Source organism: Acromyrmex echinatior, chromosome 2, assembly GCF_024713525.1.
Source record: "Acromyrmex echinatior isolate Ae372 chromosome 2, ASM2471352v2, whole genome shotgun sequence".
NCBI classification, from domain to species: domain Eukaryota; kingdom Metazoa; phylum Arthropoda; class Insecta; order Hymenoptera; family Formicidae; genus Acromyrmex; species Acromyrmex echinatior.
In genome coordinates, this window is record NC_141853.1 from 6,103,744 (window position 1) to 6,128,390 (window position 24,647).

General features: G+C 33.0%; 1 protein-coding gene and 1 long non-coding RNA gene across 2 annotated transcripts in view; both read left to right on the forward strand.

Moving 5' to 3' along the window:
* Positions 1-24,647, forward strand: part of LOC105154354 (dystrophin, isoforms A/C/F/G/H) — a 462,027-nt gene that overhangs the window by 56,631 nt on the left and 380,749 nt on the right. The gene's annotated exons all lie outside the window — the stretch shown is intronic.
* Positions 74-23,774, forward strand: LOC147910430 (uncharacterized). Its single transcript, XR_015544226.1, has 2 exons — positions 74-8,843; positions 22,063-23,774. It is a non-coding gene; the product is annotated as an uncharacterized LOC147910430 (long non-coding RNA).

Below are 24,647 nucleotides of genomic sequence, written 5' to 3' on the forward strand. Positions count from 1 at the left end.
ATATTTTAATTTATTTATTTCTTATATATTTATAATACGTTTATAATACATATTTAAACTTATTGGACATAATAATTTTATAAGACAAAGCATAATACAAATTATACTTATCTATAACTTGTAATATTATGGTACTTACTATTCTTCTGTTTCTGTTTGAATATTTCCTTTGGGACAATTCAGGAAATGAAGCCCATAGAGGACGAAAATTCAGTCAACTTTGGTACTGTGTTTGAGCATTATTATTGTTCTACACAATATACACACATTTACTGCTAAAACAGAGGCTTCGTAGAAATTTCAAATAAACTCGAGTCGTGTAGCATGCTGAATAAGATGGTCTTTTTATAGTTTTCTTTCGTGTTGGAAATGGAATATTTAAAGTTAAATTTGTTCTCGCGTGTGCATGATCTTTATTTTATCCACAAAGCTTTTAATTCGATCAACGTGTTGAAATCTGATCTTCCAAAGAAATTTAGTGCTAACAAATGTATCATAAGTCTTTGTACTTCTTCATGAAAGTATTTCAACATAACGGTATGATATTACTGTTAGATGTCCCTCATAAAGACTATACTTTTGATAATTATGATATCATTATAATGTCTACATTAATGTCGCTATCACGTGACAGTATAATTTTAGTAAGATAGACGGTCTTATTGATCAGAAGAAATTTATTACGTTACGCAGGTGTAGCTGATTCTTTTATTGTAATAATGTCCTGCCAAGCCTTTGTATTTGATTTTATCGTTTAATTATCGAATTTCGTACAAATTTATTTCGATCTTCGCTTCACTCTCTTTCCCTTCGTTTCGCTTCCTTTTCATCGTAGCTGCGCTTTCGTGCTCATTTCTCCTTTCGTTCTGGCCAGTAGCGTAATGAATTCGAGACGGTCATGTCCGTAGGGAGAACTTCTCTAGTTGAGTTTTCGGGATGAAAAAGAATACTTCGCGAAGAGGAACAACGAGGTTTGAGCTCAATAAACTTTGATTTCGTTCGCACGCGATTTACTTCAACACGAAACCTTATGGCACGGGTTACGACTTGTTCGAGCATGCATTGTTAGTAAATTTTCTCCTTCAATAGCACAACAGACTTTCCTTTTGAGAATTTCAGTTATTTGTGCATTGTTTACTTCACAGCTAAGAAACAGTTTTATAAGGTTTGTTTTTTTATTGCGCGATTTATATGGAGGCTTGGTTTTTGTCAGGCTCGATTAAGCATTGTGCATTAGTTCGCTAAGGATTATAATCAAGTCTTTCTCAGCACTTGTTTTTGTGCAAACAGAAGCATAAGAAAACAAATAAAAATTTTAATCATTAAATACATAATTTTCTTTTTTTCAAGAAATATGAATATTTTATGATATACAATTTAGAAAAAAATATAGGTATGCATTTTGCACATGGAAAAAATGGTTTTGCTTAAGGTTTTAAAAATTTAGCTAGATACAGATCTGAAAATAATTTTGTCGAACTATCGAATTAATTATGTAAAATTTTTTAATTGGTTGCTAGAATGCAAAAAAACTATTTGCAGCATTGCTCGTCATGCTTGAATTTTTTACATAATTATTTTGATAATTTAACAAAGATAGTTTCATTTGTATCTATTTATTTAATTTTTAAATTCAGGAAAATCGTTTTTTCCGTCTAAAATTTAAAACATACATGCAATCTGTAAACATCTACAAACGTCTCAGACAGCATCCTAATAAATCGAAATGTAAGATATTTTAATGATATATTCTAGATATCTTATGCCTCGATTTTGATATGCATGCTGTCTGGAATATTTCTGATATTTTTTTGTTAAAGTATATATTGAATATTTTTTCTTTTTATCCTATCTTCTCTCCTATCTTGATTTTTCGATTCTTTTATGATTCTTTTATAGCCGTCGACATCAATGTACACTATATGATCAATGTACACTATATGATCATATTCGTTTTCCATGTTCCTCTCTTTTCTCTATATTTTAAGACTTCATATCGAGTTCTGTGTGTATTTTGCTTATGTACATTGCGTTTACAGTAGATATATTTGATTACGAAATATCACGCGTACGTGCGTATAATGGCGCATTGCACGTGGTAAATGTAAAAGCGCACAAGTCTGCGAGTTTCCTTTCTCGTGTTCTCGTTTTCTTTTCGTCGTGACGGTGCGATCATCTTCTGTGAAACTTCAGAACGAGAAACTGCGCGAGGTGAGGAGGTCAAAGGAGTGCGAGGCACGGGGGAATAATATGCGACGGCTAGAATCCGTAGTTTCGCACGGGAAGGGAACAATGGACAAGATTAATGGCAAATGGGGCGAGTGCAGGGCAATGCCGAAGGATGCGACAGGAGCATGCAGAGGAGTGACTTTGCATAATTTGTCTTGCAGTAATATCTGAAACTCGGTAATACTGTATGAATTGATCTGCGAAATTTGGACATTCTAAATAATCTGTGAGAGAACTTGAATGAAGAAATAATAATGAAATACGGATAGCGGATATCTGAAAAGCATTAATGCTATTTAAGAAAATATTAAGAAAAATGTCATTAAATAAATGTCGCTATAAATGATTTGTATCGTTAAGACAATATTTGCGTGTTTCTTTAAATCATTGCTATAACGTTTTATTTCTTTTTTGATCCTTTTATTTTTAAAATAATTTCTATGGAAAAATGAAAAATCAATTTTTTTATATAATTAATGAGAAGTTTTTTGAATTTAACCTGTCATTTAAATAATTAATAAAAATATTTAGATTATAAGAAGTTGAATAATAGAAAATTTAATAATACTTGATAAAATGTGTGATAAACAGAAGTTATTTTTTTTGTTACATCACTTTCAATAATTGATTATTTTTTTTAGTATAACAGTTAGTGTATACCATTCATATTTAAAATTAAAGCAATTTTGATTATTGATATTTATATTGTTGCAAAAAAATATAACTTTCTATGGATACAATTTTTTATTGATATTTGTTATATTTGATTGCAGTAATGCATATAATTATGTATAATTATGGTCATGCTTTAACTCATATACCTATATTTTCAAACATGTTTCAAGGAACACAAATATAAGATAGTAAATACAACTTGATGAAGAATATTTATCGTGTCTTTGCGGTTATTGGTTAGGCAATTTGTTTCTCGTTGGCCATCTTGCTGCTGTGGAAATGGGATATCGAAAAAATTCCAACCACCCATTTGCTTTACCGTTTGCGTTTGCCAGAGCCTTGGATATAGATCGCGTGAGATTGACAGTCGTTTTATTCGCGTGGATGAAAGCCATTTGCTGGCATCGGCGATTCACGTTAAAAGCAATCTGCAGCTGAATCGAAGCGGAGATTTTAATAACGCAAAATTATTTTTTCTATCGTGTGACGCTTTTATTTTAGATCGTAAAAGTATCAAATTCGAATAGCAACTTTGCTTAAAAGAACGAGTGATATATGCGATCTTATTCATTTACGATGCTTGGCATATGTGTGTGTGTGTGTGTGTGTGTGTGTGTGTGTGTGTGTGTATGTATGTATGTGTGCATCGTCTTTGCAATTCGCTTGGTTTGCACGCGATTCTGAGGAACGAGATGACGATGATGCACTCCGACGGTTTCTTGCTCTTATGGCGGTGCGAAGAATAGGATATTGAAAAATCCCTGCCTTTCATTGACATCCTGCCTTTTACCCTCTTTCACCAATGGCACCCTTTCTCGTTCGCCACCGCTACTGAGAATGAATGCGTGAGGCTGCTACGAATGGTAGCAGGTGCGCTGTGTGAATTTATCGTGGAAGAAAGCTCGACTTATGAATGCTGGTTGAGATTTGAGTTAAGCGAAAAAAAAGACTGTCCTTCGGTCAATGATCAATTTTCTATCCATACAAATTTATTATACATCGTCCACACAAATTTCTTTTTTGTTCAAAACTTGTTGCTCTCTCTCTCTCTCTCTCTTTTTCTGTCAATTTTTTATTCGTTTTTTATCTTATGATTGTAATATAAAACCTCCAGGAAATTGCTGTGCAAGTTTGTAGTTTGTAGTTTTTACGATTCGCATAATTTTTGTAGACTTTTTATGTTTTCTTTTTGCAGAACGTTGTTATATATTTATGTTGTTATGTAGTTATTGTTCTAACATCTTAAGAATCTTGAAAAGTATGTATTTTGCGATCTGAAGCATCTTCTTTAAATCGAGACGATTTTTAGACAAAATTATGGAGACTGATGTATTTTATATCAAGTTAATTAAATTGCCTCCATAAGATATGCTAACAAAATCGATTTTTCTGCGTAAAAAATTGAGATATCTTTCAATTCATTAATTTTATTAGGAATTATATCTTTTAACGCGTATTGATTTAATTTATGTATTTGTTTTGCTGTTCGCAACTTCTAAGTTAATAATCAAAGTCGATACTTACCTTATACGCGCAAACACAATCTGTTTTGTAAGCTTAGAAGTTGCGAGCAACAAAACAAATATGTAAATTAATCAATACAAATTGAAAGACACAAACATTAATTATACAGTTCCCGATAAATTTGAACGATATCTATTCCTAATAAAACTGATGTACTGAAAGATATTTATAACTTTTCAGCAGAGAATCAATTTTGTTCAATATGTCAGTAACATCTTTTATTGGGCCAATTTAATTAGCTCGTTAAAAATAAGTCGATTTTTATGATTTTTCTAAGAATATTTCCAAGAAGGCAGCTGAACGAGAAAAGTATTATTAGAGCTCGTTCGTCCATGAAGAATTCTTGCGAATTCTGCCGTTTGTTCTGCCGCGATATCGATCGATTTTGCTCGAGTTTATTCTCGATGGAGCCGACCGACTGCATCTGTGGTATTCCATATATCCATAGCAGCAAGCCACCGCGGGTTAACATCGGCTTCCGAACACTCGTGCCCGCAAGCCACACTATCCTCGCGGCAAAAAGTGTTCTCGTACGATATCGCCATGACCAGTGTAGACGGAGGTAGAGGTAGGAGGATCGGTGAGAAACATTTGAAATCAGTGTGTTCCTCGGGGACACATCGTAAATCGTGCGTTCCATTGTTGGCGCCTTTCCACATGCTACCACCACATCCTCTTTCTCGCTTCTTCCTGCTGTGTCTTTCTTTCGTTGGCGCGTGCGAAATCCGAAGAAATCCGAGAAAAATCGCATTATCGCTAACCTGTGAAACAAAAGTTCTCGGAGAGAAAAAAAGGATTAATAACGCTCACGGCGAAATCTTGGTATACAAGCAAACTACCATCTTTTGTTCTCTGATTGAAGTATTGACATTTTGGGGTACTTATCATACCTAATTTATATCTTTATATGTATATAACGTTTATTTTTCGATTAGCGAGATAGAAATTTTGTTAAATTATAGCAATCTCATTTCGTGAATTACCTCTAAAATCTGTTGAAGACGAGGTGTAACATTTTTAAAATTATGATAATTAAATTAAGAATTATAATTTTTAGTTTAACATAAATTATCTGATGACTTTTCAGTGTTTTCTTTATGAAGTGCACTTACGCCAGTAAATTATTTGCAGTAAATGAAACTTTGCCTTTATATTTACATTTAAATTATTAACATAATTATTATTGTGATTATTTATTTCTTCTATCTTTGTTTATAAAATTTATTTTAGACGTAACTCGGTTATGCGTTATGTCGCTTGAAGTATTGCAAGTTTTAGACAGTGTGCACCCGATACATCTATGTATCAATTGACACTCGTTTCAATTAAATTTTCAATCAAAACTGACGAAGAAAAAATATAACTATATTTTTACAGATATCTATACGTACTGATATGTAGTTTAATTTAGAACAACCAATCACTCATTCCATTAACTTTTTCATTCTGTGAAACATGCTGAAAGAAATGTAATGAAAGATTCTTTCTAGCATCTATTGCACTTTTAGGAATGGAATTTATTGAACAATGTGTGTTATATGTATATTCAGATAAAATAATAAAATTATATTATTGTATTAAAGAGTAAAAAGTCGATACTTATTTTAATATATTATAATTAATACTAAACGTAAATAAAAGCATTATTATATGAGTTAAGAATTATTTTTATATAGCTTTGTTTTTGTCTTATTAATTTATTGATATTTATAAAAGAAAAAGAAATAACAACAATCATATTGTTTGGTGTTTTATTATAAATGCAAAAGTTAGTAATCTCTGGCATGTTTTATGAACTGTGAAAGTATTATCATCTTATAATATCGTGATTGATTTTAATACAAGTTCCTGTGTAAAACATTTGGAAGGAATACAGTCGTCGGAATATCGAAAAAGTATGTACTTTTAGTATATACACTTTTGTATACGACTGTCCAGTTTTGTTCGCTATTCCAGCAATACATTTGTATGAGCTTTCGCAATATCCCCATTTTGCTTTGCAAATGTAGCTGCCAACAAACGGAGCATTTTCCATTGACGTATGTTACTTGTTGAAAGTACAACTTTGCCTTACGTTTAGGATGGCAAATATTCCTTATTGCTTCCTCAAATAACCGCGTATTTATTATTTGTATAGATTACAAATGTACTCTCTAAATTCTTTAGGTGGAATCTCATTCTAAAGAGTGAAATTTGAAATATCACTCATAAAGATTTAAAATTCTGCTATTTTTTTTCAAGACTAGCAGATTTTTACTCTTTAGAGTGAAATTGCACTCCAAAGAAGTTTAGAGAATGTAAAGTAAAAACGCAATCATCATGTTATCATACAAAATGTATTCACCGGTCAGATGTAAATTTTGTAGTACATGATGTGTTAATACCTCGTCAATAATAGTCCTGTCAGGGTATGTTCTGTTACACATGAGATCCTTGTAGCGCTGTACCGGAAACCCCAGAGATACCGTCGCCGAAATCTCGTGTTACGTTAGTATTCATGAGCGAGAGTGGTTTACCGTGCGCGCATCTGAGTAGCTATTTGGGCACTATTTTGACATAGACCAGCACTTGTTTTATGATAGAGAATAGAATCGATTACAAGAATAAATGTTACTGACAGTCGAAATTATCGCGCGTATTCTCTCGTTAAAATGTAATATGATGTCGTAGCTTCGCTAATAATGCTAACAATGCATTAGGAACGTAGAAGTACCGATAGAGGTAAATTATGTTGCACTTTCAGCATTAGTGCATTAATATTCAGAAGGTTTCTGCCAGATTAAAGCGAATGAGGAATGCCTAGTGTCAGTGTTGTTAATCGACTGTAAGCACTTTGCACCAGGATCGTTTCTGGTGGAAGCACTTGCAAATTGAATCCACCATAGTCTGCCGAATAAATGCTTAATGGTTTGTCTAGGAAACGGAATTAATTACGTTAACATCAGATTTCTGATATGAAATGATTTGATATCTCGAGATTAATTGCTCATTCATTTGCGACTACAATGGTTACACGAATTTCTCCTCGATGCAGAAACATACATTTTGATTAACTAGCTCGTCTGCCTTTCTGCCTTCTTCATTATATTCACGTTAATATGATTATTTCTACACAATATGTATCTGTTCAATATCTACACAGTATTTCTGCGTCAATGTTTGCAATTATCTCGTGAATTGCAATCAAATCAGTTTCTTAATTAGTTCTTCTGTTAGCTATTTGATGATAGTCATCTATTAAAATTTTATTTTGAAATCTTATTTGAAATATTCGATTTAAGTGTTTTAAAATTTATTAGAAGAAACAAATGTTACGTCTCGTGTGTTATATATACTGTAGTTCCGAAAAGATGTAATAAAATCAGGATGATTTTTATGTAAAAGTAAATAGAAAATGTAGAATAAAATTTTTCCGTTTAGATTTTTAACAATTTGTCAATTAATAAAATAAATACATCATTGAAATTTATTGCATTATTTTAAATTATGTCAAATCTAGACTGACATAGAAATGAATATTAGGTTGGATGAATCAAACAAATTGTCAAGTACACCGTACTTAACGAATATTCGAATTAAGCTTGATTTTTTAAACAGAGCTCTATACGAAAAAATTTTATTTTATAATATATTTTCGATATTACTTACTTTTACATGAGGAATCATTTTCTCGATTGTAGAGAGGTCCAAGACTTCCAGAATACGCTGTATATATTGTATATGTACACACTGGATTATCGTTTGCGCGAATATTGAAGAGATGGACGTTCTCTCCGTGCACAGATATAGCACGCGTTTTACGAATTACACGTAGTGAGTCCCCAAAAAAGGGTCGGTACGGACCATCGAAGTGGCTGTATCTTGGTGTCAGGAACCGGAGTCAGGGATGTTGGCTGACATTGACCGCGGGAGCAACCCCCGCTCGAGCTTTTCGCTGGCGCGTGGAAACGGCGCTTGCGCTTCATAGACACTCTCGCGCGGCCGGGTTGCCGAAAGAAGGGGCGACGGGGTAAAACACAGTACTACCCCGGACGATCAAGGGGTAGCGGCGTTACAGTCCACGAAGGCTTCCGTCTTCCTATTTGCTGGGCAGTAGATTCTGCGGTAGTAGTGGGTCAATCCTAGCGAAAAGAGAAGACGGGCACAGCCTCGAACGTATACATATCTCGCGTGTGCCTGTGTATTCGTGATTTTTATCACGGATGAGATATTCTTCGTCGTGCCATTTGGCGGATTCAACATTTCGCGTGTCTCGATTGCTGTTGTTACTAGTTACGTATTTCCCTGATAAAGCGTCAATAAAACGACGCAGTCGGATTACTTCGTGATTCCTTTCGAAGAGGTAATAAGTGCATCGAAACAAATACGGGGACCTTTAATGGAGGATTATGGTTTTATTATAAAATATCTTTGATGTAAGTATTGATTAAGATAAAAAACCAGTATATAGCTATTGGGAATAAACATTTTTTTTTGTGGAATTCAGTGAGATATTCTTGTGAGGAGGAGTCGGGAAGTTGATCTTGTACGTTGAAAGCCGGTACCTCGTGGTCCGGACAACAAGAGGATACCGGGCTGGAATGCTTCAGGGAAGAAATATGAGTTGTTCTTGGCGCTTGTCGGGAATTGTTGAGAGTCCTGAACAACGGTGGCTTTAGTCGTGGGTAAACTTAGTTTGATGATGTCTTGTACGCACGCGATACTTCTTTTCCTCTGTAGACGAACTCGCGGTGATATACTCTTGTGAACGGTTTTCTCGTTGTTAAAATTAGTGAATTTTCAGTATCATTAGGTTTGTTTTATTAAAATGGATAAATGTTATTGCAATTTGATTAAATTTGTTCTTGACGGAGAATTATTTTTTCGATTGCAAATATAATAGCTTAATTTACATATAGTTTATTTTTTAATGTTATTATTTTATTAAATTCTCTTTAAATATTTTAAATCTACGAAAGTTTTAAATAACTTCTATATCATATAATTTCTGTACAATATCTGAACATATTCTTACAATTTTTAAATATAACAGTTTCTTCTTAAAAAAAGAATTAACTTTTTGCATTTATCTCATTATTTTTAGTGTATGCACTAGTAAGACATTTTTCGTGTTCCGCTCTTTTTCATCCGCTTTTCTCCGGCTTTCTGTGCACGAAGCTGCATATCGGGACATCAGAATAGACGAGAAACTCATATTCGACGATTCGTATGCGCAGCCAGCCATCGAACGTTCGATTAGTTTGCATCCAAGAGACAATAGTTAATCTTTATAGGCGATTTCGGTATGTCGTTGCGCCAAAGTGTCCTCCACCATGGTACCATTTGGTACTAGCTTGCTCAATTCCCGCCACACAAAAACCAATGCTACTCACAGTGCATATTTTAATGAAATATAGATATGCGGTATATTTGACGAAAGCTTTTCACATACTCGGTTTCATTTATCAAAGCGGTCATGGTCTAGTAAAGTGGAATTTTTCAAAACATGTGTAGAATTAAAAAAAAATATATATGTATATTATATTTAAAAAAAATATTTTTCAATATTTTTTTTTAAGTTAAAATTGATAAAGATTGGATAAATGAGAATAAGGCGCGATACTTAGTGCGCAAAAAATTTGTTAAAGTAATGCGATTTAAATTATATTTAACTTGTTATTTCAAGTTCGTACGTTTCGGCCTTATTGAGGGCCATCTTCAGCGAGATTAAAAAAAGAAATTAATTCTCCACTCTCTCAAATACAGCTTTTATTATAAGCTCTGCTTTAATAACTCTACACTTATAATTTTATTAATAAATGTTATTCGCACTGTTAAAATTATTTAATAGCGCACATTATTAACAATGCAATTTGTTAATAATGTGACAAATGATATAATCATAAAGTTCCATAAAGAGAGAAAGAGAGGGGGAGAGAGAGAGAGAGAGAGAGAGAGAGAGAGAGAGAGAGAGAGAGAGTGTATATATATATATATATATATATACAAATGTATATATTTAATACAAACTTTATTTCTATTTATCATTTTTCAATGAAATTATTCATCAAATGTTCCTTTATTTTATTTTATGAAAAGTGGCTATTTCGCTATGATTTTGATATTTAGAAGCAAGCTAGCGAAATACATGATCACAGATCACTCATTTAATTTTCGACACTAACACCAGATTATTAACTGCGACCGCAAAGCGATAATGCGTGCCGCGCGCTCTCGCAGTAATGCGAAATTAATTTATTCGATGATTACGTAGCTGACCATCACATTAATCCTTGCATCGATAAAATCATTAGAATGGAAATTAGGATGTCAACATTAATATTGTGCGTTCTCGCTTTCTCTCTTATCGGTGTTATGCCGTATTCCCTGTCGCCAGCATTGAATCTACCGACTCTGGTTATGCGTTCGATACGTGCATCGAGTGAAACTCGAGCTCACAGTAAATCGGTGTGCACGCGAGGCATTACGTACAGTCAGATTAACATTCGGTACGCGAAGCGAATCACGATTTAATTCGTGTTACTCCTACCGGGGTTATCAGCAGCGCCTGGGAAATCGTGTGCACTAAGTAGCTGCATTAGTTTGCGGAAAGAAAGTTGCGTGTGCGTCACGCGTATCGTAGATAAATCCGATGTTTTGCGCGTGCCTCCGGCGATACCGCGTGTTACGCGACCGGCGTTTAACCGCATAGCGGCGAGCGCAGGATGCATATTTATGACCTATGATGTGTATGTATCCATGCATGTGGCAGAACTTTGTCTCGTGCCATACGTTACAAAGGGGAAGTCCATTATAATTGCTACGCCAACTGATACCCGCATTTCAGGCGGGATAACTACCGGGATTGCGGGAGACGGCAGTTTAACTGTTTAATCCCTCATATGTTTTCCAGCGTTCGTATTAAAGCGCGCCATGCATTTATCTCGAGTGACATATTAGACTGCGTCAACTGCAGTTACCGCGAAATGGATGGTTCGAGCGATTAAGGCAGTTGATCGCGCGAAAATGTCATTGTTGTAAATAGGCCGGTTTTTTGAATAGTTTGATTGAGTCAAATCTAATCTTTCTTTGACGTAGAACTATCTGGATGATTTTGCCTTTATCGCTTGTTAATCTATCATTTTTGGATATACATACAAAGGGAGAGGATGTCACATAGGTACGAGCGCAAATTTAATTACATTTGATGTACGAAATATAAAATATATAGATTTTTTTTATGTATTACATCCACGTTTTTTATTTTTTTTATTCGAGGTTTATGTCTTCTTTTTTTATATTTGAGACTAACAGCGGCGCACAGTGCGGTTCTTTATCAGTTTCTAAAAATAATTTACTATTTTAAAGCAAAAATATCAGTCTCATATTATAATTTAAATATATGTCACTTTTTTAATACATTTTTTCCATTGAATGAAAAGTCGAGTGAATATTATATTAAAACAAGATTTCAACCAAAAGATGATACACTGTGATATGTTATAAATGTTAAAACTTAATCTAATTTTTCATATGTTAGCCATAGAAGAAATATTATGATCGTTTTCAGATACATCTTTAAATTTAGATATTTTTATAGGAAATAATATTAGCTAAAATATCAGTTTAAACTCAAGTCGCCATACGATTTTAATACAGTGGCATGTATCTTACGGTAGCAATACGAATATGCTTCTACATACATAAATTTACATACGTTCACTTCTTTTTTTAAATACAATTTTTTTAAGTTAATGCCATGTATGTATGTATGTATGTACGGAGAGTGTACAACTAGAGTGTGTACATAGTCGTTTGGACACAAGCTTTAGAACGTTGCCGAGCTTTTGCAAATTGCACTCTGCTGCATCGCTTACCTTTCCAAGCTCGCACTGTGCACATATCGTTATACTCGCGCGCGTGAATTGCATATAACGCGTGTGCAGGAGATAGTTTATATACAAAAAGGACGAGCAGTACTGGAAGTTCCTCGAATTAAAAGGCAATGTGAGATGATATCAAGTTTTAAACTAAAACATAGCGCGGATTGATCGTTGGATCTCAAAGTAATTTTAATTGGACCTTTGAGAGAGAAGATGGAAATGCTTGCACATAGTAATCGCGCGTTGCGTTTCCTCACGGACATTATTTCGCTGTCTATAATCGAATGCACGACTAGAATTTCGATCTGCGAGCTCTCTACTCTGTCTGGATCCCGTGGAGAATCGGTTTGCTTCAACGAATGCCAAGCGATACAAGGAACAGAGAAGCATCTCGAGTTCACGTCTCAAAGGGTGGAGTAGTACGGCAGTTTTCTCCGATCCTCGGACAAATTTGTCAGTGAAGTTAAATTGGATGTTGCGCTTTGTGACTCGTCAGAGTAAACGTGAGACATAGATGAAAGAAAGTGCGAGACGCAACACATGGGTCACGTTGTTTCTTATTTGCTATGCGTAATATACTAAGGAAATATTCTAGTGGATTCTTTAGTTGAGTTGACATATATATTCAACTAGAGTTTACGAAATATATTAGGTGTTGGAACTAATTCGTAGCGTTTTTTAATGAAAGAATGTTATTTATTTCACATGAGCATTAAAAAATACATTAATGAAAGTACTTCCCATCACTTGTAAAACGCTACGAATTAATTCCAACACCTAATATTATACGATACACAAATATATATATTTATGTAATATACGATATAATTTTATTTTAAGAATAAATTATCATTTTAATTGATTTGAATGAAAAAGGTATTTGTGATCGTGTCTTCTTACGAATGTACGCAATTCTTAAGAGCATGTCTTTATTGTTATTATTATCTGAATGTAGGTGAGAAGCAAATTGAATGATATTAATTTAGATCAGAAATCTCAGAATGAGAACAATCGATTAATTCTGCATAGAAATGTCACATATCTACGTTTCCTCGTAACCTAAATTCGCAATATAGATTCGACGTATTCTCTGACCAGTTGCGTATATTTATAGAACGCTGCCTGCTCTCGATAGGTTATTTTCAGGCTTTTCAATTCTTGAGTCCTTTTTATACATGGAGAAACATGTGAAAAGTTAGTTTGATTGTCTGACCGACATTTATAATATATCACAATGTCCTATCTTTTGGTTGGAATCTCATTTTAATATAATGTTTAATATAATGTTTAATATCATTACTATGCACTCGACTTTCCATATAATGGAAACAATGTATTCAGATAAACGACATATATTGAACGTACAATATGAATAATATCTGAGATTGATTGTTACTTTATACTTATATAGAACATTTATTTTAAAAATTGATAATGGAATCGCTATATCATTTGAATGTAGGAAAAGTTAATGTCTATTTATTACTTTAAATTTTCAGAAATATGAGAATATTTGTATACATAATATTTACTACAATTACATTAATTTAAATAATATAAGATTTTCTATAGCCAGACTATTTTTTTTGTTTAATCATACGCGATGAACTGATCTTTTAACTTGTATAGTGTAAATTTTAATGAAGTTAGAAAACGTTTGTCATAAATTTGTAAGTGATAAATATATAGCAAATTCATGTCCGGTTCGTAATTAACGATATTTGCAAACGGATATTATAAAATGAGAATTTTATAATGGCCTTCTCCATTAATCACTTAGAATTCTTGCAATTCTCACTGTCCACATTTCTCTATCGCGAAATTTGTATCAAGCGGAATGCGTTCGAATCGAATTAAAGACACGTCGAATCAGTTCACGGATCGGATTAATTCAAGAGTTTCCTTTCGGGTGAACGTCCAGTCGCTAGACTTTACGCGTCGATCTTCTTGTTATATGTTAACGTAATTCGGAGGACACATCGTTGAAGTAACTCGATTTCCGATCGAGCCATGCGGATAACTCAATGCGCGCAATCGAATAACTCGTGGTTCTGTTAGCGACGAGATGGATGTGCCGAATGGAAACCGCAGAGGATACTCATCCGCTCGAGAAAACCGCAGAGAGACGAATGGGGATGCGCATCGCGGCAAAAAGAGAGAATATAACACCGATCGATTCAATAGAATTATACGTTCGTTAATCTGAACATCTCCGTCGAATTTCGTGCTTTTTATATCTTATCTCAATCGTATGTCGATTTATTTGACTGCAGATAACGTTTATTGTCGATACATCAGCGAAAAAGTTCAATAGCAAAGTGTTCACTATAAAATCGTTTATCTTGGACAACATAATGCATGTCGCATTTCTCATACATACTCGTTTGTTATTATTTAGTAAAGATTAGTTTTTATCATATTTTGACATTGCGTGTGCTCGAAACAAATTGCTCACGCGAATAAAATTCAACGGCATATGCTTAAAGTTTACGACTGCTTTCAAGTATCGTGTCGGAAACACTTTTTGAATACACACGAGACTGCACGGAGAGTGCTCGAGAATCGTTGCGCACTTTTAGGAGAATTTCAAGTAGCAAGAACGTAAGAAATTGTAGTTGTTACCGAGAGATTGGGTGAAATTTGTTTTTCACTGAATAGCAGGATATCGTGCACTCTAATTGCCCCTGTTCGTTGTTATCACTCGTAATTTTCGATTGGACATCGCAGCGCTTTTATGCGATTTGCGCGTGCAGATCGAGGCAGCAGTAAGCTGCTAATGGAACTAAGCAGTTTAGGCTGAAAACAGATACGACAGTCGACTAGTTCGGTAGTTGGGAGACAATACCCGACAAATCCCTTTTGCGGGTCTCGCCGCCTTCGGCTAAAACAATGCCCGATTCTTCCGTGAAATCACCCACCCGGGACATAGTACATATACAATGGGCCCAACATCGGAGAGGCGTGCTTCTGGAAAATCAATGAGGTTTAGTGGTGGCAGGATAAAGGTACACACGTTCTTTCATCGCATCGGCTTATTGTTATTAGGAGAACTCATTCATAAATCTATTGTCTATTTATCTGCCGTGGCGCCTACATTTTCATTCGACAGTGGAAATGTCATTCTTGAATACTTTTATCGAATGATTTATGCGTGGTTATTAAAAAAAAGAATCCATGGTAAATCCATAAATGTGCATCTCGAGAGACATTTAAGAGCTCAATTGACATTATGAGAAATATTATGTGACATGATGAGGATAATATAATATTTATATATTTATATATTTATATATTGTATTTAATTTATGTATTTAAATTAAAAATACATAAGAAGTGTTTTTTCGATTCTGATCGCCTTTAATTTCGAGATCTACTAAAATGATTATCGACTTGTTTCCTATAACCTACACAATTATTCTAATAAATAATTATTCTAATAATAACATCGAAAAATGTATTATTATGGTAAAGGATGTGATGAATTTAAAGATTTGTATACATCAATTATATTCGTAATTTATATATTTGAATATAAATACACATGAACTATATAAATGATATATTATAAACATACATTTATAATATAATTGATATAATTGAATACATGTATATAATTTAATGCGAATATAATGCGAATTATTTTATAAATCTACATACATCCTAACAAATATAAAGGATCGCATTTATCTCAGAGGAAAGACCTCTGTCGACAGCGAAGTTCATAGGAAAATTCCGGGATCTACGTAAAAGCTCCTTTCAAATTACGGCAATCAAGAGACGTTTCGTTACACTCGTTCGACCCTTCGAACGAGGGTTTACATGGTTAATTACCGAACGCGTCGGTGGCAGATCGTCTGTGAGCTGTGCGACAGGAAGTCTCGGCTGGGTCTGTATATCTGTTTTTAGGGGAGGATTTGTCCAGTAGCATGTGGATTAATCGAGCGAGGGCCAACGAAGGTGTTATCAGTGCGTCCTGCAGATAATGTGTGCCTGGATGCAGCCACACATAGACAGGGAACGATAAAGAGAGAGAGAAAGAGAGACAGAGAGAGAGAGAGAGAGAGAGAGAGAAAGACAGTTTCTCCCCTAAAGCGTGTACATACACATGTGTGCGTGTCTATTCGACCTCGTCGTGCGAAATAGCTTAACGTGTTTGCTCCTCGTAAACCACTCCGTCGCGCGCGTATTTTCTGATCCCCTTGCATACCTGCGTTATCGCGCGAGACGTCGTATCGCGTTACGCGTAACGCACCCTCTCGCATATGCGTATGTACATTCACACACATACGTACGCGGACATACGCATGATTCTGTATACGCGTTTCAAGGACATTGGGTGACCGGCCAGCCGCACAATTAAATCGAATTTGATCGAATTCCAAGCGTGTGTGCGGCCGGTTACCCGCAGCCGGGTCAGGTCAGCCGACATCAGCGTTGCGGAATATTTCGGCCATATTGCCGATGAACTAGTGCACCAGCGGGTTCGCCCGGATTCGATATCGCGACAAATTATTCACTAATGCTCGGAGCGTGCGACGTGGGATTTATTAATATTAGGCAACGTTTGCTGTAATTGATTGCCCTGTCGCAGTTTCGTGCACATGATATCAGTCAGTTGTGACACATTTTTACGATGTCCCTGTGATTTGTGGAAGGCAAATTGAACGCATTGAACTTAACATAAAGAATGTATTGAACATATAAATAATTGTATAGTATCATAGTAGTTCGACGTAAAGGTTGCAGTTTTTAAAACAAATTTTTATATGTACCTCTAGATTTTTATTTTATTTTATATGATAAATAATTGATCTCAATACTTAAAAAAATTATATAATATACATATATATATATATATATATATATATATATATATTTGCTTTTGGAATAAGCTTTGTTTGACAAAGATTTATGACATAAATTTTATGTTATATCGCACCTTGACATTAAAAATAATTAATTGATTCTCATTTTCTGTTATTATGGTTTAAATGAATGAAATGTGTTGCGAGAATTGGAAATACACTTAAATTCTTCAATTCCGGACGAGAAAAAAAATGATTAAAGTATATTACTTGCATCCTTAGAAATTAATAGGACCTCAAAACTTTTTTCATTCCGCGAAGCAATCTCTGGAACGATTGCTCTGGTACAATCCTGTTCAATTTACGATGTTACGTATATAGCGTAATATATATTACGTATACTTATATACGAAGTTTATGGTGGCACTACGTGCGAAAGTTCCGCGCAATGCTTGCGACAAAAAGAAGGATCTTTTATTGATTTGATCAAATAAATGTGACGTCGATATATTTTTACGGAGTGCAGTGTCACGGATAGATGATCGGTGTGCATACCGTCTGAACATAGATACTGAATATAATATTTCAAGATAGTACTATTGCTTCTGCAGTCCCAGGTGAATGTCATGGAAAATATGGCGATTTTACGCTGTTTTGATGTGATATAATGATTTCTCTTGAGACTTCTAGTATTTGGTCCACGATCACGCGTGCAAACGCGTATGGCATGACTCTTTCATATCGACTTCAAGCGCTCCGAGGAATTTCTAAACGCGTATCTGCATCTGAATTCCATATTTTACAATTTCACGAGGGTAGTCGCTTTGTTTGCGAACTTGCATATGCAGTTATCTTGAAGTATCTAGATTATATAAGATTCTTCTTTCGTTTATAGTTATTTTACTAATATTTTTTTACTATGTTGAATAATTCTCAATGCAAATTATTTAACTCTTTTAGTACATTATGTTTAATAATTTAAAACATACTTTTATACATAAAGTCAGTACTAGATTTTCAAAAAATAGTAAAGCTCATCTTGTGTTGAAATAAATTTTTGGATAGTTGTTTTTGGTTCTTGAATTTATTTTTTATTTATTTTTAATTATAAAAAATTATTTATATACAAAAATTATATTTTGCATCAATTAAGATAGAGTCAAAGTTTTTGCTATTTTATGGTTGGGAAATTAATTGATTAATATTTTATTATGCCAAGATTAATAACATAATTATTTCATATACTGATATATAGTTTTAATTATATAATATTAAAAGAAAATAATTTTTTTTTAGATATAGTCGCATATTTCTTTTTATCATGGATACAGCAAAATTTGTTTCTTAAAAATTGAAGGAATAAAATAATCGAGCAAAATTACAGATTGTACACGAATTTAGAAATAACAAAATAAAAAAAAATGAAAATTCGATTAATGTACTTTCGAAATATTTTCAAATAATTTTTTCTTACTAAAAATTATATATTAAATTTATATTTTATAATATATTATTCGTGTTAAATTTATTTCTTGCAGTATGTAATTACTTTAATTAAATTTTGTATAAGAAGCAGCCATAAGTACTGTTGTCTTTGCACAAACGGAATAGTATATATTTCCTACTTCCCGGAATAATATATGTTGCAAGGTTCATTTGGGACTCGAAAAGCTACTCGTATCTTATAGTAGCGGAAAAGGTAAGATGGCGAAAGGAGAAGGGTAGGGAAAGAGGATTTGAAGTCTCGAGGTTATCTTGATTAGGATATGGTAATGCTAGGCGGTAGTTAAGGACCAATTTCTATGGATGTGCGAACGCGAAGATGGAAGACGAAGAGGACGAGGAGAACGAGGAGGAATGAATGAGAAAATAAAAGAAAGATAGTGAGATAGAGAGGGGAGAGAGTGGAGAACACGAGATCGAAGGATCGAAAGAGAACATGGAGAACGGAAGAGAGAACGTGATGAGAGGGAGGGAAGAAACACGAACTAGGCGGGCAAGCGCAGCATGGTGATATCGAATTTTCCTTTCGTACGTTTGGTCCATCTGTTCGGGAAACGTTTATTTGGCGCTTTATTTCTACCATACGGATGGATGACGATGGATGGAGAAAAAGATAGTTTCCTATGAAAAAGCCGAGCACAACTTTCTCCGCCGCGAAGTTTCATGAGGATCGACCGACCAATCGACCGACAGACCGACCGACCAACCAACCAACCAACCAACCAACCAACCAGGGGACGAATGATGTGAAAACTCGAGTGAACATATTGCTGATAGGCAGGAAATTTCGCAAGTTGGGACTTTACGAGAAGTTTCTTCAAGTTTTTCGTTTATCATCACGAGCACGTGTCCATTTTTATCGGTTGTAGGAAAAATAATGTTAGAAATGTGCCGCAGATAGGAAATGTTTTCAAGATCAATGTAAGCTTTTTTGTGGTTTCATCAAATTGTACATTTCGCAAATGAAAAACAATTGTTTATTTTATTCTTATCGTTTATATCATGTTTCTGATTGTATTAATATATTTAAATTTATATTTATTTGAAATATTGTTCTTATTGAAGTGGCAATTCTAACTCGGTATACAACAGCTCTTTGTTTTAGCAACATTACAATAGTAGCGTTATTTTAGCGTAATAATTTCCTAATTTACTTAATTGGTGCATGTAGGTAAGCATTGTGCGAATACCATTTGATTCGCCTCTCTTTGATCCGTCAGGTGGCCATTATATCGGTTTTACGTGGCGCTCTTGATATTTATTCGAAGTATAGCGCTTTGATTGATACCACCCTATATTTCGCGTCAAACATGAAATACTCATGAATGATTCAATCGCGTTCGTTCCTGACGTATCATCCATAACATGCGCGCTCAGGTTTTTTCGATATAATAAAAATTATGCATGGCTGTCGTTACCGTGACTGTATTCCATATAAATGATGACAACCAAAACAAATTTTGGGCGTTTTCATAGGTTGTGTAAAAAAAAAAGAAGAAACGAAGCAGCATAGAAAAAAAGCAAAGAGGAAATATTACGCCGTCGACGATGCCAATATATAGCCCATGGCTTGATTTTTGTGCCGCCGCCTTTCATTCGACGTTTCTCATAACAAAAGCTGCGGGATTAGAGGAGCGATAGTTTCCTCGGCTCGTTTCGTATATAGGCCAGTAGACTCCCTGTTGCTTTTAGTTGATGAACCATCCTTCTCGTCAGTTATTATTTACTGCTCGAGATGCTTACATTGTCTCTCGCGTTTGCTTTTATTTCCGGTCAAAGCCCTCAGCATTTTCAATATCTCACTGACTTACTAACACATTTCATTTCTTTTTTTTTTTTTTGAGATGCACGGAACAAGTTTTTTTCATGTTTTTATTTGTTACGTTAAGTCTACTTTTTTATAAAAAAGAACAAATGTGTTCTATTCATTTTCGTCGTTGTTATATAGAACATTATTACATATATATATGTATTGTACATTTAAAATTTATTGTTTGTTTGACAGTTCTATACTATTATGTTTTTGTTATAAAAGAATTTCTGAACAACTCACGCACAGGTTGCATTTTTGTATCATTTTTTATACAAGTGTTTTTAATATTTGATGCAAAGCAGATCATAATTTCGTTCAGCAACAAAAACATGTTGGAAGAGTAGTTCATAATTATATAATGATGGGATTAAGTTTTTATGATTACAGTGCAAATTAAATTTCCATTAATATATTCCAGTATAAACCTGAAGCTTCTGCTAGCTCGAGCGAGATTTTATCCGGACTTATGGTCCTCTAACGTTGTAAAATTTGCTGGCGCGCATTTTCTGACCATCTCGTTTAGCCACACACAAAGCTGCTATATCTTCTAGATTATATTTAATGAAGGTCCGCAATGCCAGATCGCTAAAATGTATGCTTACTCCGATAAATGCTCCGTATTCGTAGATATGCACGCATAAAGGACTAATATTGCGTGCAGATAAAAGTTATTATTTTGTGTTACATTATAAAAAAAATATATGTAAAATTATAACAATTAAAGTAGATAATTTTGGGAGCCACTATTAAAAGTATATTTAAAGTAAAGTCATAACTTATGTATTTAAATGTATTTAAAGTAAAGTCATAACTTATGAATAAAATTATTCTTTTTAACAGTAATTAATTTGCAAAAGTAAGTTTAAAAATGGAGATAAATTTATACAAATGTTTATAATATTAATTCATCAATGAATTACGTATAAATTTTCTTAAGCTATGCTATCGACGTCTGTACGAATGTAAAAGTGCAAATATATGTGTGGTATATATTATATCATATAATATTACAAAAATATGTATATTTCTATAAGAAATTATATATTAATTTGAAGATATATTTATACACCATTAAAAGTAATTTTTGTAAAAATGTACAATTTCTACTATCAATTATGTAATTTTTACACATATTTATATAATTTTACATACTTTTTTTACAGTTTAGAATGCGATATAATATTACAGAATATAATGACGCTGCCAAAGTTGATTAGACATTTTCTCACATTGCATTTTCATTTATTTATCTATTATTCCTCTTTATATTGCGTCTAAGAGATACACATTAAAGATACAATTTAAACATAATAGTAATTACATCTGTTATATTTTGATCATTCACATGATTAATGAGAAATGGAACAATGGTTAAAGATTTGATATATATATATGAAGAAATTTGAAGCTAAAGTAATTATAATAATCGTATTAGAAAATTAAGTTATTTATGAATAAACTGTTCTTTATATGTAATTTTTATAAATAACAAAAAAGAAAATGGTTTTTTATTACGTGTACAATTTTCTAATCTTATATCTGTTATGAGAAATATAAATTTTACTATGAATCATAACGTTGCAGTCATGAAATGTCTAATTGCAAGAGCGAATAATCGCGTATTCATGATTTTGTGCTTCCTCTGTTTCAGGTAAGTTTCATGTGGTAAAGTCCGCTTTGCGAAGTTAGCGCCGTTACCGTAAGTAATGTCTTCCATTATTACTGTTGCACTACTTGAACAGAGCGCATCGAAAAGCGTTGGTCGAGAATTGACGATCGGTCGGTGAAACTTTATAAGCAGCTTTGTACGCGTTCGGCGGCTGCTTAGTAAAATGCACCGGCGCAAAGTTAGGACGCCGTTATAAAGTTTTCTTTGTAATCAGGCGATGCAAAAAGGTTCTAAATAATGAAATACTATTTTCTTTTCTTAATGCACATTTTTTTAGTCTTGCTTATGGAAAAGTATAATGCATTTATTCACATATTGAATTATTATATGATAATAAGATATTAACAAATATGATAAAAGTTTAAAAATTTGAAGACAAAAATTGTATGAAATTAATATATATGACATAAAAGTATATGTTTATAAATATAATTATCATGTTTGTTATTATCTTTTGATAATATATATAATTTTCAAAGAAATATGAATATGGGCATTATATATTTTATTATATTTTATTTTATTATTTGTTGAAGAATTAACGATTGTTTATTTTTCCTTGAATTACTACATTTATGCATGTCGTATTCTATGATGGATATGTTGAAGTCCGACTATGTTGAAGTTACGTATGCATATAGATATTATGGTTATCATCACAGATTGCCTCTCGTTATTTGCATGATAAGAATAATAGCCACTCGATAGGTTGTTAAAATTTCATAAATTCAATCAAAAGATATTAATATCATGTATATTTGCATAACTATATTATATCTTTCGGATATATGTAGTATGCCATTAGTTTTGTTTAGTTTCTGTATCTATATATTTGTATCACTTTATTGGCGTTTATCTTACGATTTATATTTTGCATTTATTACACTCAATTCATCAATAATACATTTATTTTAAAAACAATATTTAACGCGCTGTTATTGATAATGAAAAGAAGATATTTGATACATAACATTTATGTATATAACAATAACAATAATGATATATTTAATATGCTCTTATAATTTACTGTGTGGTAAGAAATGAGTTGTCCATCGATCATTACTGAAAATCGTGAGCTCTTTTTTCATCATTATAATTTAAATACGCTCGACATGTTATTTAGAAAAGTTTGAAAAATTGACTATATTTTATGTGCTTGCAACTCGTCAATATACATGATAGTGATAAATTGAATCGACTGCTCGGTGATTTATCGGCTTATCACCGATTGTACGCCGTACTACAACATTGGCTGGGATTCAGGTATTCGACTTGATGAATCGTTACACCGCGAATTCTGACGTTACGCGCTTCCCTATAAATTGGCCGCGATTATTTCAGGAAGCGTCAGTATCAGATGACGTTATAATTGATCACAAGATAACAAGAGGATTATATTGTTTGGATCTGTCTTTATTAGTGAAGTATTTTCAAGTATTTTGTGTGCTATTGATAGTGAAGAAAATTAAATCGCGAATAAGAAATCATATTGCTCTTCCTTTTTAAGTCATGATATTCATTATACTTTGAAACTCTTTTATTAACGAGCTAAAGATATTGTATAACAGCTAAACTCAGCAGCCAGAACGCAACAATTAGGGCCGAATAGAGTATTAGGTCCCTCAAGGATAAAAAGTAATAAAATGTATTAAAAATTCATTGCAAGCAAATTGTACATTTAAAATGATACGAAATAAGTCGAAATATAAAAAAAAAATAATAATAACAATAAAATTGAGTCAAACAATTTATTGGACCGTCAAAATTAAATTCAAAGAGTAGGAAAATTACAAATAAATGTTTTTTTTTTAATAGTACGTCTTTCAATAGGCATTCTAATTTTGTAAAAGATAGAATAAATCAATTTCTTGATAAATGATTAGAGCAATGAAATCGGGATTAGAGCAACAAGTTAGCACATAAAGAGCACTAAATTCTTGGTACATTGAGACCTGATTGTGCTCATATTGGAGATTGATTTAATTCCACCAACGTGTGTCGTGTATATAAATTTAATTCTAAATTATATTTTTTAAATTATATATACAGGGTGTCCCGAAAGTTTTTGCTAATCGCTTTTGTGTAGATAGAGCGGACTAAACTGAGTCAAAAAGTCCTCTACTATTTTGCAATTTTTCGCAATAATTAATAAGATATTAATTGCTAAAAATTGCCAAATATTGATCTTGAATAATTTTTTATTCAAATACTATCAACTTTATAGAAAAGCTACAAGAAACAAAATTATTTATTTTTTTCTCAAGTTTTGAGAATTTTTTCAGAATTTTTTCAGAATTTTTTATTACCATATTTTCTCATGATGGTAAAAATAAGAAAATGCAATACTAAAAAGCTGATAAAAAATTTTGAAAAAATTCTTAGAGTTCTATAAGAAGAAAATAAATGATTTTTGTCTCTTGCAGTTTTTCTGTAAAGTTGATAGTATTTGAGTAAAAAATTATTCAAGACCAATATTTAGCAATTTTTAGTAATTATTATCTTGTTAACTATTGCGAAAATTGCAAAATGGTAGAGGACTTTTTGACCCAGTTTAGTTCGCTCTATCT